This window comes from Sapajus apella, unplaced genomic scaffold (genome assembly GCF_009761245.1).
Source record: "Sapajus apella isolate SASKATOON/1434 unplaced genomic scaffold, GSC_monkey_1.0 scaffold37, whole genome shotgun sequence".
Taxonomy (NCBI): Eukaryota; Metazoa; Chordata; class Mammalia; order Primates; family Cebidae; genus Sapajus; species Sapajus apella.
The window spans coordinates 4,587,003-4,603,632 of NW_022436977.1; the positions used below are offsets into that span (position 1 = coordinate 4,587,003).

The following is a 16,630-nucleotide window of genomic DNA, read 5'->3' on the forward strand; positions in this document are numbered from 1 at the left end:
CTCAACAAGACCATCCTTGTGTATATATTTCTTCCTGGCCCCACAGTCAGAGACATCACAATGATAGCTTGAAATCAATCACTGTAGGAATATTTACAACACAGAAATTCACAAACATTGCAAATCAGACCCTTGTTTTTGCTGTTGTTTTGTAAGCTGGTTTTTTTAAGCACATCACTGCTCATACCTAATGCCCCACCACTCGTTTGGCCCCAACGACTAAAAGTGTACTTTGGCGAGGTTTTATGATGTGCCCATGCTTGCCTCTCAGTGGAGACTGTAAGAGGATCATCAAATTCTTTGTATCTCCCCAGCATCATCATGGTACCTCATAAATAGGAAGCCTTGTCCAGTATCTGTATCTGTCAATGTTGTCCATTTCATCTATAAATAGTTGGGGTATACTTTTTCCCTAAAAGTTTTCAGATGCTACCCAACTGGCTACAAGTGAATGTGTGAAATACCTGATTGTCTGTCATTCCTTCCTTCATTCATTCAACCATTTATTTATACCAGTGAGCATTTGCTGTGTGTCAGGCATTTGTGCAAAGGCGGAGCATTCAGAGGTAATTAAAACAGAGGAGGTCTCTGCTCTAGGGGAGCCCACAGTCTAGTCTGGAGAGACAGAAAATAAACGAGTAAACAAATCCTCAGAGAAATTAGAAACTAATAGCAGCAAAGGATCCAAAAAGAAGAACTGAGAGGAGCTGGGGCATGGGTGGAGCACAGTCTCAAGTTGGGAGGTATATTGATTTTCTACTGCAGCTACACCAAATAACTACAGATGGTTTGGCTTAGAACAGTATGAGTGTATTCTGTTACAGTTCTAGAGGTCACAAGTCTAAAATGGTCTGTGACATGGTTTGGATTTATGCCCCGGTCCAAATCTCATGCTGAATTATAACTACCAGTGTTGGAGGAGGAGCCTGGCGGGGGGTGACTGGATTATGGGTGGATTTCCCCCTTGCTGTTCTCATGATAGTGAATGAGTTCTCATGAGATCTGGTTGTTTAAAAGTGTGTGGTGTCTCCCCATTAACACTCTCTCTGTCTCTCCTGCTCCGCTGTGTAAGACATGCCTGCTTCTCTTTCACCTTCTGCCATGACTGTACGTTTCCTGAGGCCTCCCCAGCCATGTTTCCTGTACAGCCTGTGGAACCATGTGCCAGTTAAACCTCTTTTCTTTGTAAATTACCCAGTCTCAGGTAGTTCTTTATAGCAATGCGAGCATGGACTAACACAGGTTGGAGGCGTGCATTCCTTCTGGAGGCTTCAGGGAAGAATTGTATCTTGGGCTTGTCCAGCTCATGGAAGCCGCCTGCATTCCTTGGCTCATAGCCCTGCATCTCTCCAATTTCAGTTTCTGTTGTCACACCTCCCTCTCTGACTATGACTCCCCTTCCTCCCTCTTTTTCCCTTACAAGGACTGTTGTGATCATACGAAGCCCACATGGATAAGCCAGGATCATCTCCATATCTCAAAATACTTCATCCTTTGAGTCTCTTTGGCCGTGTAATGTAGCATATTCACAGGTTTCAGGGAATAGGAGATGACATCTTTGGGAGCCATTATTTTTCCTACACAGGAGGTGAGGGAAGGCCTGTCTCTGGAGGTGGCACTTGAGAGGAGACCCAAATAACAAAAACAGATGAAGGGGGCAGACTGCAAAGATCCTAGGCCTGGCACAAGCCTGGAGATTCTGAGGAAAATGCCAGCATGATTGAAGTGAGCAGCCGGGGAGGCCGGAGGGGTAGACTAGAGCCGGAGGCAGGACCCTGGTCCCTCAGCATTGCAAGGGCCAGAGAAGGAGGGTGGATTTCATTCTGAGCACATTAGAACATGGGCAGAGGGCTGGGGAGTTGTGTTTTCACTGGACTAACTTGTACGTGAATTAAGACAACTTCCCTGGCTGTTGTCTAGACCAGTGCCGTCTGGTAGAAATACAGTCTAATCACATTTGTCAGTTTAAATGTTCTTCTAGTGGCCACATGTTAAGATGGAAAACTAAGCAGCTGAAATTAACCTTAATAAAACATTTTCTCTTTACCCAATATATCCAAAGTATTATCCTTTCAACATGTAATCAATATGGAAAACTTATTGATAAGATATTTTATATTTCTTTTTGTATCACATCTTCAATATCTCGTGTGGGTTTTATACGTAAAGCACACCTGTGTTTGGACTGGCCGTATTTGAAGTGCTTGACAGCTACATGTGGTTGGTGGCTACCATTTTGGATAGTACATGGCTAGACACTGTTCTCAGAATCCTGTGCAAAGTCTCCTTAGGTGGTGTTTAGAAAAGCAATGAACAGTGTAGTGTCATAGAACATATGGGTTACCTGTCACTTCCATCAGCCATCCCCAATTTCAGAGGCTCTGAGTAGGCCACCGAAGTGGGGGATGGAGCAGGAGATTCTAGAAAGGGTATGTCTTCTGGTAAAGCTGCTGACGTTCAGCCACAGACTCTGATTACACTCTTGCTTGGCTGCAACCTCCTAGAAACACCCTGTCTCTGTTTATTTCATAGATCTCTAAGTTCATCTCTGCATTCACCCTCATACCTTTAATCCTCAGGGAATTTCAGCCAAAGCCAGATATTTTTTCCCATTTCTTTTTAGATAGGGCCATTTATTCAACTCATTATACCAATATTACTGAAAACAAGGGCAGAGGTTAAAAACAGGAAAAATTCAATGAAGCAATGAGAGGGTATCAATTGCTAGGACAAGAAGTATATTCCAGGCACTTTTAAGCTATACCCATGCTCTCTTGAGCTCTTCCTCTGACCCTGATATTAACCACAAAAGTACAGCCCAAAATGCTTAGTAATAAAAGAGAATCATGTATATCCATTTGGATTTTTACAGTGCTACTAAAAGGGGTTATGAAACAGAAAATAAAGATCTGAATTAAACATTTAGGTCATGGTGGCTTTGCATAAAGTCTAGAATATGAGAAGCATATTCAATACTGCAGCAGACAATAAAAATAATAGCAATGTTCATTAGACTATCCTATTTAGAAACAGCTCTCTGTGCAACATCCTCAACTGGGAGGAAATAGGCTGGCCCCAAGTTTCTTTCCAATGACGGATTTGGTGGGCTGGCATCTTGATCCTGTCATCCAGGCTGTAGGTACCATCAAAAGGCAGCTCGACCATTTTTGATATGTAGTGACAAAAGCTCTAATGTGCGAGGACAGAGGTGCCTTCTGTGAGTGCTTTGGGGCTTTAGCGCTTCAGTCAAATTACCAGCGGCTCTAATTAGTGTTCCTGAAATCTGGAGCAATCTATATCTGCATTCCAAAAAGGGGTGGAATGTTTCCCTCTGATAACACATTAGTATGAGTCCTTCCTAGATGAGTTTTCTGAAATTATTAGGACGTGCTAGTGTGGAGGAGAAGCAGTTACGAAGGAGAAACCTGTTGCTTTGAAAATCAGCAGTGATATTTGCAATCAGCTGATTAATAAATATTTATACAGTACCTATCAAGGGCTACACTCTGAAAAAACGTAAGTATGCAATGATAAATCACAGTATGGGCACGAATGTGGTTCTGACCTGGGAACAAGTCGACCTGAGTCCTGCCAGCCACTTAACGATTGCCGCTGTCTTTGGTTTAATCATTGCATAGCAGAGACAATAGCTGTTGTCTCAACGAAAACTCATTTCCCTAGGACAAGTTACGTTACCTCTCTGGGTCTCAAGATTAAAAGGGTCTGAAGGGACCATGCTGGTGATGGTAATAAAAAGAGCTTCACATACTGAGATGTCCCTTTGTGCTGATTGTGCTAAGTGCTGGATGTGAATTAACTCGTATATTTCTTTCTTTCTTTTTTTTTTTTTTTTTGAGTCAGAGTTTCGCTCTTGTTACCCAGGCTGGTGTGCAATGGCGCAATCTCGGCTCACCGCAACCTCCGCCTCCTAGGTTCAGGCAATTCTCCTGCCTCAGCCTCCTGAGTAGCTGGGATTACAGGCACGCGCCACCATGCCCAGCTAATTTTTTGTAGTTTTAGTAGAGACGGGGTTTCACCATGTTGACCAGGATGGTCTCGATCTCTTGACCTCGTGATCCACCCGCCTCTACTAAAACTACAAAAAATTAGCTGGGCATGGTGGCGCGTGCCTGTAATCCCAGCTAATTTTTTGTAGTTTTAGTAGAGACGGGGTTTCACCATGTTGACCAGGATGGTCTCGATCTCTTGACCTCGTGATCCACCCGCCTTGGCCTCCCAAAGTGCTAGGATTACAGGCGTGAGCCACCGCGCCCAGCAACTCATATATTTCTAAAGCAAACTCAACTTGAAGGTGGGTTCTGTTAGTCCCCATTTGTAGATGAGAAAGCTCAGATTTAGATTGTGTGGCTTACCTGAAATCAAAGAACATTGACTGATGCCACAGCTGAGTTTCAATGGCAAGTTTTAGAGCCTGTAAAGCTTGCAATTGACACCCCCTGAAGCCCATCCCAGCTGTCACATTGTGTAGATCTGAGGACCTTAAAGAATCATCAGAAGATTGCTTCGGTGAATGGAAAGGTTGAAAACTGATGGGGGAAACCATATGTCAGGGAAATACAGACAAGGCATTAGCAGAGCTTCAGAGAGGAGAAACACACCACTGTCTGTGGCTCAGAGAATTGAGAACCTAACTATATCAGAATACCATGATGCTGAAATGCAGTGTCTCTTTCTGGGACATACACTGATAAATCAGTGCTGATATCTCAATTTGTGTTAATGTAGTGATGGTCATTCACCACATGAACCTTCACATAGCAGGCAGCGTCACCCGGAAAGGCACTTCAAGGCTGCTGTATGACAACTTGTCTCACCTTTTCAACCTTTCCATTTTATACCAGTGTCAGCCACAGCTGGAGGAGCTGTGAATTTCACTTTAACTGTGATAGTGAGTACACACACACACACACATACACATTGGCACCCACAAAGTCTTCACTTTGAAACAAGGGTGGGTTTGGTTTCCTTTGCTTACACAACTGATGCAGGGACACTTTTGTTTAGATGGCTCATTGGCCACAAACCGTTTCATTATGTGTTGCCCAGTTACCTTAGCTTCCTGCACATTCTTTTGAACAGATAGTTCATCTCCTTATCTCAGAGAGTTGTTTCCCCAAGTGTAGCCCTGGAGTCAATAGCTGTGATACCATCGAGGCAAGAAGGCATTAAACCACCTTTTTTGTAATTGTCTTAGTCTTACTTTTTCATGTCTGTTTCATGAAAAGATGATGTGGTTAGATTTAAGCTGGGCCTCGCTGAGGGTGTCATCTGTGCCTGGGGTTACCCACATCATCACGTGGCTTACCTTCCCTTGCAGTATGGTGATCTTATCTTCCTTGCCGCTTCTTGCCACAGAGCAGTCAGCTCCTTCTAGCTCCTGTGTGTGCGTGCATGCACACAAGTGTGCATTCGACATACATGGAGGTTTGCTCATGGCAGCAGCTTGTAAAATGACACTTTACCATTCAAAATGGAAACTGACTAGTCAGGGGCCTTTGCTATACTCTGAGGGGGAAAAAAAAAAAGCAACCTTTATTGGCTTTTTCATTTGGGAACTTGGAGCAAAGTTTTCCTTAAGCAGATGCATTTCTGTATAGTTGAAGCTAGTAATTCTTTTGTTCTGTCTGTGTCCCAGAAACTGAACTGACAACTCAGGATACAAAGATGAATATGACTGAGTCACTGTCCTTGAGAGAGCCTCAGGACAGCCATAGTAGGAAACATGTTAACAAATAGCTAGAATTCAACTTAGGAAGGGCAGAGAGGCACCATGAACAGAGTTCTCTGGGAAGACAAGCGAGGTTACTAAGAGAGAAGAGCCAGAGGAGGCTGTGAAAAGGAGCAGGCATTGAAACGCCATCCTCAAAGTCAAGTGCAAGTTTGCTGGGTAAGGAGGGGAAGATTTTCCTGGTGGAGAGAATAGCAAAAAAAGTAAATGAAGATATTTACAAAAAAAAGTAAACGTGGGCTATGTTTCGTGTGCCCTGAGCAGAGTAGGTATATCAGGGTGAGGCTGTAGAAAGATGAGCCAACCCCAGCTGAGGTAGGACTTTCTGCATTATCCTGAGATATTTAGCATTCAGGGTATGCTTTAAGATTTAATCCAGCAGGAACACCAGAGACCGAGGAGAAGCAAAAAGAGACATTCAAGGGCCTTGCCCAAATGAAGAACTTTGCCATCCCCAGGAAGACAGGGTCGTGCCAGCCAGTCTGTCGCTGGTCCTGACCCAAACTTTGGCTTTCTTTTCATCGGTCATTTAACCCTTTGAGAACCTGGCTTGCCATAGTCAGAGTGTGAATCTTGAAAGTATCCTTAACCTCTCCTGACAACTGTGAAGACACGTGGGAAGAATTGCTCTTGTATCTCATCTGGTCCTTGGGCAGCCAGTGGACATTTGACCATGACAGGTACAACAGGAACAGTTGGTTTGTGTGGCCACAGCAGCCACATCACAGGGACAAGGAAAGAGCTCTATGCTTGGGAGAAAGGGCTCTACCATTGTCATACGGAATGACCTTGGACAAATTACTTCTCTCCAGGCTTCAGTGTCCTCACTTGTAAAATGAGAGACCTGGACTTGATGGCTACTAAGAGGCCTCTTCTACCTTCTACTCTGTCTGATTCTGCCTTGCCTCTTTAATTTTTAGGAAGTAAGAGTGGAAGAGACTGACCAGGGAGCGGCTCTTCTTAACAGGAACTCTGAGATTCATGCATTTTTGTGCTTTGAGCAAGGATAAAACAAATGACCAAGTGGCCCAGCGAGGTCGTTCCTTCTTCCTTGGAGTAGAACAGCAGGAGGAGGGAGAGAGGCAGAACCCAGCTTCCTGGCTGAGTAGTTCTTGGGTTTGGGCATTCGGAGAATTACCTTAGGAATGGAGCTTCTTGAGAGGGGCACTGGGTGAAAAAGAAGGGTGGACAGAGAAAACGCCTGCCGCAGGATGCCGTGAAAGGACCCACATTTCAAATGAATACAGCCAGCCCCAGCCCTTCCATCACCCACTCTCGGTCATCAGATGTGGCACGCCAGCACTCCCTGCCCACCCACTTGAAGTTTCCTGGGTTGCATGTCATCTTTATCCATCCCATCTTCTACTTTGAAGGCTGAGCACTTTCAGTTCATATGGATTGAGGGCTCTTTAGGGCTCTTGTGCCCCAGGCACTGGTTTGGGTTTGTAAGGGGGTGACCGAGGCAGCCCAGGACCTGTGGAGGGTCGGGGGAAGGGTGTGACAGCAGCACAGATCATCCATTCACCTAGAAGGGGCAGTAAAGAGGGCTGGGTTGGCCGGGCATGGTGGCTCACACCTGTAATCCCAGCACTTTGCGAGGCAGAGGCGGGTGGATCACCTGAGATCAGGAGTTTGAGACCAGCCTGGCCAACATGGTGAAACCCTGCCTCTACTAAAAAATAAAAAACTTAGCCAAGTGTGGTGGCAGACACCTGTAATCACAGATACTCAGGAGGCTGAGGCAGGAGAATTGCTTGAACCCAGGAGACGGAGGTTGCAGTGAGCGCAGATCACACCACTGCACTCCAGCCTGGGCAGCAAGAGTGAGATTCTGTCTCAAAAAAAAAAAAAAAAATAGGGCTGAGTCAAGAGCTGGGTTTTGACATCATAAGATCTGCAGTCCAGTGCTCACCATTGACCACCAACTCACTGTACAACCTTCTCAAGCCACTTCATCTCCACAGGCCTGAAAATGGAAAGTGCACGTAGTGAAACTTCATGGAGGACTCTTGTGAGAACCAGCTCAGAAACTGCTTAACACTGCATCTGATGTGTACTAAGTAGCCCATAAATCATAAATGGCAGCTTAAAATATATCTCTTATGATTAATATATTCGAAAAGTAACTTAGGGTCAAGAGGTAGAAGTTTCTGTCTGCCGAGACAAGGTAGTTGGACTTGATCCTGCTGCCCGTGGGCAGCCAAAGAGGGTATTCCAGCAGGGATGACATTAAAGAAATTGCTGTTTGGAGAAATCTTCACCTGTCATCAGTTTGGGGAGAAAGAAGGAATGTTGGCAGGGAGGCTCTCTCAGTTCCAAGCAAAGAGGACGAGGGCCCGGGGGCAGTGGAGAAGGGAAGGGAGTGGAAAACACAAATTCATCAACTTTAGAAAGGAGCTGAGGAGCAAGGGATGGGTCAGCTTGGCAACCACAGAGGAGAAGGAAGCGAGTGTCAGAGGTGTGTTTTGAGAAGGCATCCGTGATGGCACTGACCCAAACCGCAGTGCGAGGGGAGGAGAGACAGTGCTGTTCTCTCTCCCGGAGGTGGGGGCAGCATCTGGGATCAGTGGACCTGGGTCCTGCAGCCCCAGGGGCACTACTTGGCACCGTGACTCATTTGTATCCTGCTTTCCTCCAAAAGATTTGCGACCATTTTACACCAGACACAGTGGATGGTTTCACTTTCCTCACAAGTGACAATGAGCTGGAACCGTAACAACCAAAAAAAGGAGGTAGAGGGTGGAGCACAACATCATGACTGGGAGGAGGGATGAGGGCAGAAAACGGCCTCACCAGGTGTGTGGAGGGTTGCGGGGCTCCGCCTGTCCGCTCATAGCCTTCGGATTGTTCCATCATTTCTAATCCACCCCCTTTGCGAGGGAGGAATCCCTTTCGTCAAAGACAGAAAATCCAGGTCTTTCTAAATGGCATTTTAAATCTTCCTTTCCTGTGCAATGTCAGAAGCAATGGCACGGTCCTTCTTTTCCAGAGCCAATACAACCCCCAAGAAAGGCCAGAGAGAGGGGGAGAGAAAGCAAGAAAGCCACAGAAAGGGAGAGAGAGACAGAGAGAGCCCATTGCCAGTAGGCACTGCCAGGTGAGCTGCTGGCTGGATGGTGGCGGGCGCAGTGGCCTCTGGATGATCCAACTTGTGGCTTCGCTTCCTCTCTCTTTCTCTTTGGCAGCACACAGTCACTCAGCCCTAGATGCCTCTGTGTTTCATACCTAGGAGGTCGGGGAGGGCACCTGGCAGTGCCCGAGGCCCCGAGAGGGTTCACAGCCGCCTCAGAGGTGTTTGGAGTCTCTGGGCGTGTGTTTCTCCAAGCTGGGTCAGCTGTGGAGTGGCGTGGAGAGAAAACAAGAAAGAGTGCTTTCCCTGAGCTTTCTGGTGAAAACATGCTTACGGGGAGTCAGTCAACGTTTGGTAAGTGCGCTGATTGTTTTTACTTTCAATGCCTACGTGTGTTTGCCTTCCGTAAGGCATCGTTGTCGAGGAAGGAGGTGGTATTGTCGCCACCCTCCCTCCCCGTGTGGTGTGACGGCACAGATACTTATCTCTACACCAGACTCAGTGTTGCTTTTTTTGGGTAACAGCTTTCGAAAAACTATCGCCTGGGCTCCAGCTGGTCAGGCTTTGATGGCAGTAGCCACGGTGCCAGGCAGATGCTTTCCCAGACAGGTTGCCAGTCCATGGAGACAGGCATGGGGGATCATGAAGCATCCTCCCCTTGTCACAAACCAGAAGCTAAGCCCCCTGTTCCTGGGATGTCCAGAGAGGCTGGGTAGGAAGACGTGCTGTGAACACAGAGGTCATTCCCTCCTGTCCTCCGCCAGCCTAGCAGTGGCAGGGCACGTGCTGGGTCCCTCTCTGGAGGGAAAAAGCAGCTAAGCAAACATCGCACTCTCTTGATCCTTCTCTAAATGGGACTCCTGAGTCCCAGAGTCCTGAACTAACTTTCCCAGGGCCAAGCCACTGCTGGTGAGAGTGGGGACAGGGTTCTGTGTGTCATGGCTACAAATCCATTGTCCAGAGACTTCTGGTTAAAGGCAAAAAGCCTGGCTTTGCAGCCACGGACCTGAATCCTGCCTGAGAACCTGGGGAGTTTCGCCTTTACCCGACCCCAGGTTGAGCTCTCAGTCTCCACCGGAACTGTGTCAGAGCCCTCTGGGGCAGGTGCGGAGGACACTGGCTGAGAAGACGAGGCACCAGAGAAACAGGCATCCTTCCTTTCCCCCTGAGAACCCTCCGAGGCACAAGTGGACCACCCGAGAACCAGGCTGTCCAAGGAAACCGCGGTTTTCATGCTAAGACAGCGAGTGAGGCGAACCCCAGAAACAGCTGCGATTGCTGCTGCAGACCCAGATGTCCTCCTCCCTGTGAGAGGCATCTCAGGCCCAAGTCTACACACTCAGCCCCTTCCCATCATGACAGCTCTTGTCCGTTGGCTGTTCCAAGACTCTCCAGCCCCTGCCCCCGCCTGCTACCCACAGCAGGACATAGCTCTTACTTCCTCTTCCAGTCTGGGCATCCACTCTCTCTGTTGACATTTTTAAATGTTTTTGTTTAATTAGGCAAACAGCAGAAATGTAAGAGTTCCTACTAGACGCCAGCCTTCATTCTAGACACCCCATAGCTGCGCAGAGACATATGTGATATATGCACATATACATAGGCACGCATAGCGATTGCTATTCAGGATTTGATTTCCTCCCAGGCTTCTGGTGCCTGTGAGTGAACACGGGACAGAGTCACTGTGGTTTACAACTCCAGGGGGAGTCATCCTCTGTGTATGCTGTAGAGATGTGCTCTAGCCAGTGCCAGTCTCACGGAATACAGCGAATGGTGCTCTGTGGAGTTACGAACTCCTTATACCTACCCTGGGTCCTCTGCCACATCCACTGTGCCGATGTGCATTGATATAATGCAGAGAGTAAGGTTGTGGTCGCCGAACTCCAGGAAGACTTGCATTCAAGTTCGAGCTAAACTATCAATACGCTGTGTGGCTTTGTGAGTGACTTAATCTCTCTGAGCTTCTTAGGAGATACTGGGTTAGTGTCCAAAGGAATTTCAGTTTTTGCCGTTAAAAGTAATGCATTTATTTTTAGGGTGGTTTGACAAATTAAATAAAGAAATACAAATGAGATTATTGAGTGAGGTACCTAAATGCTCAATATGTAATTTTAATTATTATCACCATCATTAATGTAATTATTGTTTAGTCAAAATTGTCATTATATTCATTCAGGGTACAATATATGAATACTATTCCCACAGTGCCTGACACATAAGCACTTACAAAATACGTGTTGAATGAATGTTTTGAAGGATGACCATGTGGTTAGCCAAATGCTCCCTTGAAAAGAAAAGAGGAAGATTGTCTGGGGGAACTGAGTTAAAGCCAGAAGACACTGAAGTTTTTCACATGATTTTGGCTAAACCATGTGCCCTGGAAACTGAAAGCAGAGAGGGAAATCTTGAACTGGTCACACTCTTTGACACCTACAAATAAAAGATGCCATTACATCTGGTGTGAGTGGGTTCCCTGTGAACCTGCTGTTGCTTCTGCCACGTTTTTTCTAAAGAAAACTTCCAGAAAGAGGGCCCTTTTCAGTCTGGTGGTTTCAGGTCCAGTTTCACCTTGCACAGAGACAGACTGGCAACCCTGGACCGCATGGGCTGGCCCCACGGCCCTGTGACCTGCTGCCTGCGTGCTTGGACAGCACACCCTGCACAGTGGGGCAGGTGGTGGGATGCTTCTCTTCCCCATGCCAGACATCTGGATAGTTAGAAACAGCTGGATAGCTTTTTCCCTTTCTATTCCAGATGTTTGGTGCTATGCATTCATAGCGTAAACTCCCCACCCCAGGCCATGTCTGGGTCAACAAATGACACCCGTTTTCTAGGATTCTTGGTAGATAAAGCAAACTGTAAGGTCTGGCACTGGAGGAACAGCACGCTGGGGAGTAGGGGTGGCAGAAACAATAGGATAGAGGTCTAAGAGGGCGGGGAACAGCTCATTCCACCACCTATGTTGGCTCAAGTGGAGCTGAGAGACAGTAAGAACAGAGTCTCTATTCAGAGAAGGGCTTGGAAGCCACCTTGAAGGATCTGGATGGGCCCCTGGACTCCCCTTCATGGGCTAGAGCTGGGTTATTCATTTCTAAAGCTCCTTCTCAAGCATTTTGAGACATTTTCTCTGCCAGCTCCCGTGCTAGGCAACAAAGATACAGACGTGAAGGAGATGGCTTTTGTCTTTCAGGCTGTGTCTTCACATGCCAAATGCGTGCATGCAAAGCAGACAACCCAGTTGCTCCCAGAAGTGTCCAAATATCCAGGTTTTTTTGGCAACATGAGAAGAAACAATCAGATGCTAACTTGTTGAGTGGAGCCCTTTATGATCTCACAGTGGATGAAGACTGTCCACAGTGAGTTCTTTAGAGGGGTAAATGGTACACAAAGGCTGTGTTCAACAGGGAAACCAAGGACCAGGCTACAGGCCAGCATGAGACATGACTTAGAGCGGGTGCGCCCCTATGCTCCAAACAGGCTCCCCACGGAACGCAGGGCAGGAGGTGGCGATTCTTGCTTTGTGCTTTTCACATGTGAAACTTGTAGTACCTGCTACCATGCCTGAGCCTGTATTGACGTGTGCAAGGAGGGACGAGGCTGGCAGTGTGCCGCATGCACATTGATTGATATATGTGCATCCTCATTGCTTCATAATTATTAAAGCCCCACCTGTGGAGGAGCTGGTGTTCGCCAAGCTTCATTCCACGTCTGGAATCACCTCAATCAAATAGGCTTCATTTTTTTCCCAGTCAGACTGCTTTTTTAAATTTCATATATTGACACGAAGATAGGAAATGTGAGAAAGAAAATGAACAAGAAAGAAATTGTTTTAGTGACATGAAGGAAGGGCCAAAAAGTTCAAGAGTGCCTTAAAAGTCAATGTAGGGATGGGGTGTGATGGCTTATGCCTATAATCACAGCACTTTGGGAGGCTGAGGTGGGAGGATCTCTTGAGCCCAGGAGTGTGAGATCAGCCTGGATGACTTAGCAAAACCCCATATCAACCAAAAAAAACAAGGTCAAGGTAAGGATTTTGTATGTGATTATGAGCTTAGGAAACCGCTGAAGTATTCTTCAACAGGGGAAGGCCCTGGTCAGATTTGCTGTTTAGAAGCGTTGCTGGCTGCAGCAACAAGAATTTGGGCTGGTGTCTTAGAGTAGGCGAGAGACGTGGACAGCCTGACCTAGGAGAGTAGAGGTGGGAGGACAGAGGAGGGAACTGATTGGAGGATATTTCAGGAGAGAACCCATTGAGGATTCAGTGACTAATGGACATGAGCTATGATGAAGAGAGGTGATGGTAGAGATTATCAGCTTTCCTGCAGGGTTTAGATGGAGGCATCTCCAGCTAAGACAGAAAACCTGGGAAACAGTAGGTTAGGCAAGAAGGCTGAGGTTGATTCTGACAATGCTATGTCTGGAGTCCCCTCTGAACATGTGGGTGGAAGTGTTCAGGGAGCTGCAGGGGAGGGAACCTGGACCCACGGAGAGCTCTTCTTAGAGAATGATGCTGGGGATTTTCTTAGTGCCCAGGGAAGCGTGGCATGTAGAATGATCAGCCTACTGATCAAGGAAGCCTATGGGACCTTCACTTCTGGGGCAGGCAGAGGGGGAGGAGCCTGTGGCAAGGATGAAGAATGGTCAGAGACATTCAAAGATAACCAGAGTAACCTTTTACATCTGTTCTTCTGTCATTGTGCGTGCTTTAAAAAATCCGGAGCAAGACGAAGTTCCTCAGTTTTGTCCCCTCTCTCCATCTCCACATAAAGCAGTGTGGCCAGCCCAGATCTTTCAGGGATGTTTCAAGCCACATCATAGTTCTGCCTGGGGATGCTCTTTTCCCATGGAATGACATTTACACCAGCACATGCTGACTAACGATACACCATGCAGAGTAGATTTTCAGCCGAATGCCATCTGCTTCAAAAACAATGAAACCAAATTTGCATGTAAACTGTTGTGACCAGTGCTTAACCATCAGAAATATGCCTATTACTAGGCACACTAAAAGAGGTCAGTGTAATGAAGTAAGTAAATGACTGGGCAACACTCTAGGTATTAATCTGTGCCTTGAATATCACAGAACTTGAGTTTTCCAGACAAAAATAAATACCAGAGAAGCTATTTGTTTTTAAATCAGTAGTAAGTTTTCATATCAATGCCAATTTTGGGGAGTAAAATGAATTAATAATATTTTCTGGCTTTAGAGGTGAATCAAATGGCACAGGCCAGTCATCTACATGGTTGCATGTAAGGTTAATAAACGAAAGCAGAGGATCGTCATGATTTAACAGCTTGAGTTCAAATAAGCTACTGAGGAATTTGGAGAGAGAAGTAAGAGTCAAAGACCTGGAATCAAGGCTCCCACACCCCGTCCTCAGACTCCTCAACTGTAAATAGGGATGGTAATAAACTGAAATCATGGGTTGCCATGACAGTTCTATGTGTATGGAAACTGCTTTGTGATGTGAAGTGGGTTGTTTTCATTGGTATGTTATTTTCAGGGGAAGACTTCACTTTTAGGTGTATCTCCCGGATCTGGAAGGCCAATCAGAGAGCTGATGGTGTTTCTGTAGGTTCTGTTTTTGAAATCATCTCTGGTCCACACAGTTTTCGCTTACCCTCTTCACTTTAGTAACGTCAGAAAGATTATATGATTGACTGATAGAACACCAGCAAGCCAGAGAGATATTCTACCAGCGCCCCAGGCTATACTTTCCATTTTTATTAAAATTCTTATTAACTCATAGCCCAAGAGCTTTTAAGCCAAGCCTGATCTCCTTTAGGGCCCCTTGATTTGATCAGAGCAATTTGTGTGCAGTGTTCTGGTCCCACTTTGTGCAGATGCAGCCAAGACAGCAGCCAAATGATGTTATTCTGAAGTGACTCGGGTGTCTCTCCCTTCAAAACCACTTTCCTTTCCAGTACTACTCCCACCCGGCCCTGTAGACACTTGAGCTCCACAGTTACAAGTCCACTCCCTGGATTTAAGAACCTCCAGTCCCCTTGGAAGCTCTAAATATATCTAGGAAACGTAACTACCAATCATTTATAGTTCAGTGATGCCGAGCTTGTTGGCTCCTCTTCTGAGAACAAGGATAGTTCTTTGGAGGAAAAAAAAAAATCCTGCAAAGATGAGGGTCTGGAAGGAAAATATACTATTGCAGGGTGAGAGGGGAAAGGGGAACAAGAAAGAACTTGAGGCATTGGGCCTAGCTCTCAGCATTGTCGAGGAGTCGCTGTGTCACTTAGATGCTAACAAAATGACTTGCCCTCAACAAATGAGCAGGTGCCCCATCTGGGGATGGGAGCAGGTCCATTGTTTGGGCTGCTGGGCAAATCTGCCTCTGAATTCTTCCCCCGTGGTCTTTATGATGATTTTTATCTTTCAACTGATGTTTGCTTAAGTAGCCTTACTGAATTACTCACATTTATCATTCCATTAACAGGCAGCCTTATGCTTAATGTCATCACCTTGGTAATCTGCTAAACTAGAGAGCACCTGAAAATAGCAACTCTCTTTGCTGCTTGCTGAGTAGAAGCCATTTCTTTCTTGGCATCATAGGACGTATCTGGGGCCATTTTGATTTTTACTCATTCGTGTTCATGTCAAGGTATAGAGCACACGGAGTTGAGGCTGGGAAGGGCGGTGCTGTTGTTCACAGGAACTAACCTTGGATCTCTAGCATTGCTGATTTAGAGTTTATTACCGGGAATTAAGGAGTGACTTAGCTTTTAAAACCACTCAGAGATGAAAACATGGATCCGAGTCTCAGTTTGACATGTGCTCTTATGTGCCTTCTTTGCATTTGAAGGAGCTATCCAGGCAGAGATCTTTCTGTGCAGTTTTATAATATTTGAGAAACTGTTATTTTTGCCTTTCCTCCTCATTCATTGTACAAAGATTTATGGAGCTGTCATTCACTGCATCCACAGCACTGTGGTAAGCATGCTAGGGCTATCCAGTGGGACGTTAGAGAAAGGATAGCTTCTGAAGAGCAATTAGCATGCCTAAAGTGTTTACTAGTTGATGATGTATTTCCATAACATTCAGTTCTCATAACTTCATGGTGTACCGACACATTATGTAAATTATATAAATGAGGAAACTGACATCCTAGGCCACCCAAGAGGCAAGTGTTGGAAGCCAGACTTCAATTTACATCTTCTGACTCCTAAGCGATGCTCTCTCAACCATTCTTCCTCCCTGGATCTTAGAACCTTTCCAGAGATACAAGACTTAAACACATGAAAAAGGCAGTACAAAGAAATTGGTAATTATATGCCACATTCATAGAGGTGTTGCCAGATTCCAGAAAAGGATGAAATCATGGTAATGAAAAATAGTAAAGGAGATGGGGCTTGGTGGGTTTGGTGAACTTAAGGGAAAGAAGAGTCCTTTAACTGGAGAGCAGCAAATGAGAAAGGGGCACAGAAAGTTAGGACCCAGGAAGAAGACTAATCTGGGGTCGGGCCGGTGGCTCACACCTGTAATCCTAGCACTCTGGGAGACTGAGGTGGGTGGATCACTTGGGGTCAGGAGTTTATCAGCCTGGCCAAGATGGTGAAAACCCATGTCTACTAAAAATACAAAAATTAGCCACGCGTTGTGGCACATGCCTGTAATCCCAGCTACTCATGAGGCTGAGGCACGAGAATCACTTGAATCTGGGAGGCAGAGTTTGCAGTAAGTGAAGATAGCACCACTGCACTATCTAATATATATATATATATAATATTAAAAATATAAATATATATATTTATATTTAAAAATATATATATATTTTATATTTTATATAAAAAATGTTTAA

At 45.9% G+C, this 16,630-nt stretch overlaps 1 protein-coding gene and 1 long non-coding RNA gene across 2 annotated transcripts in view; both read left to right on the forward strand.

Annotated features, from left to right (window-relative positions):
• RORA (RAR related orphan receptor A) overlaps positions 1–16,630 on the forward strand; it is a 737,001-nt gene that overhangs the window by 368,684 nt on the left and 351,687 nt on the right. The gene's annotated exons all lie outside the window — the stretch shown is intronic.
• On the forward strand, positions 1,118–12,494 carry LOC116564537. Its single transcript, XR_004274952.1, has 3 exons — positions 1,118–1,971; positions 6,313–6,315; positions 12,483–12,494. It is a non-coding gene; the product is annotated as an uncharacterized LOC116564537 (long non-coding RNA).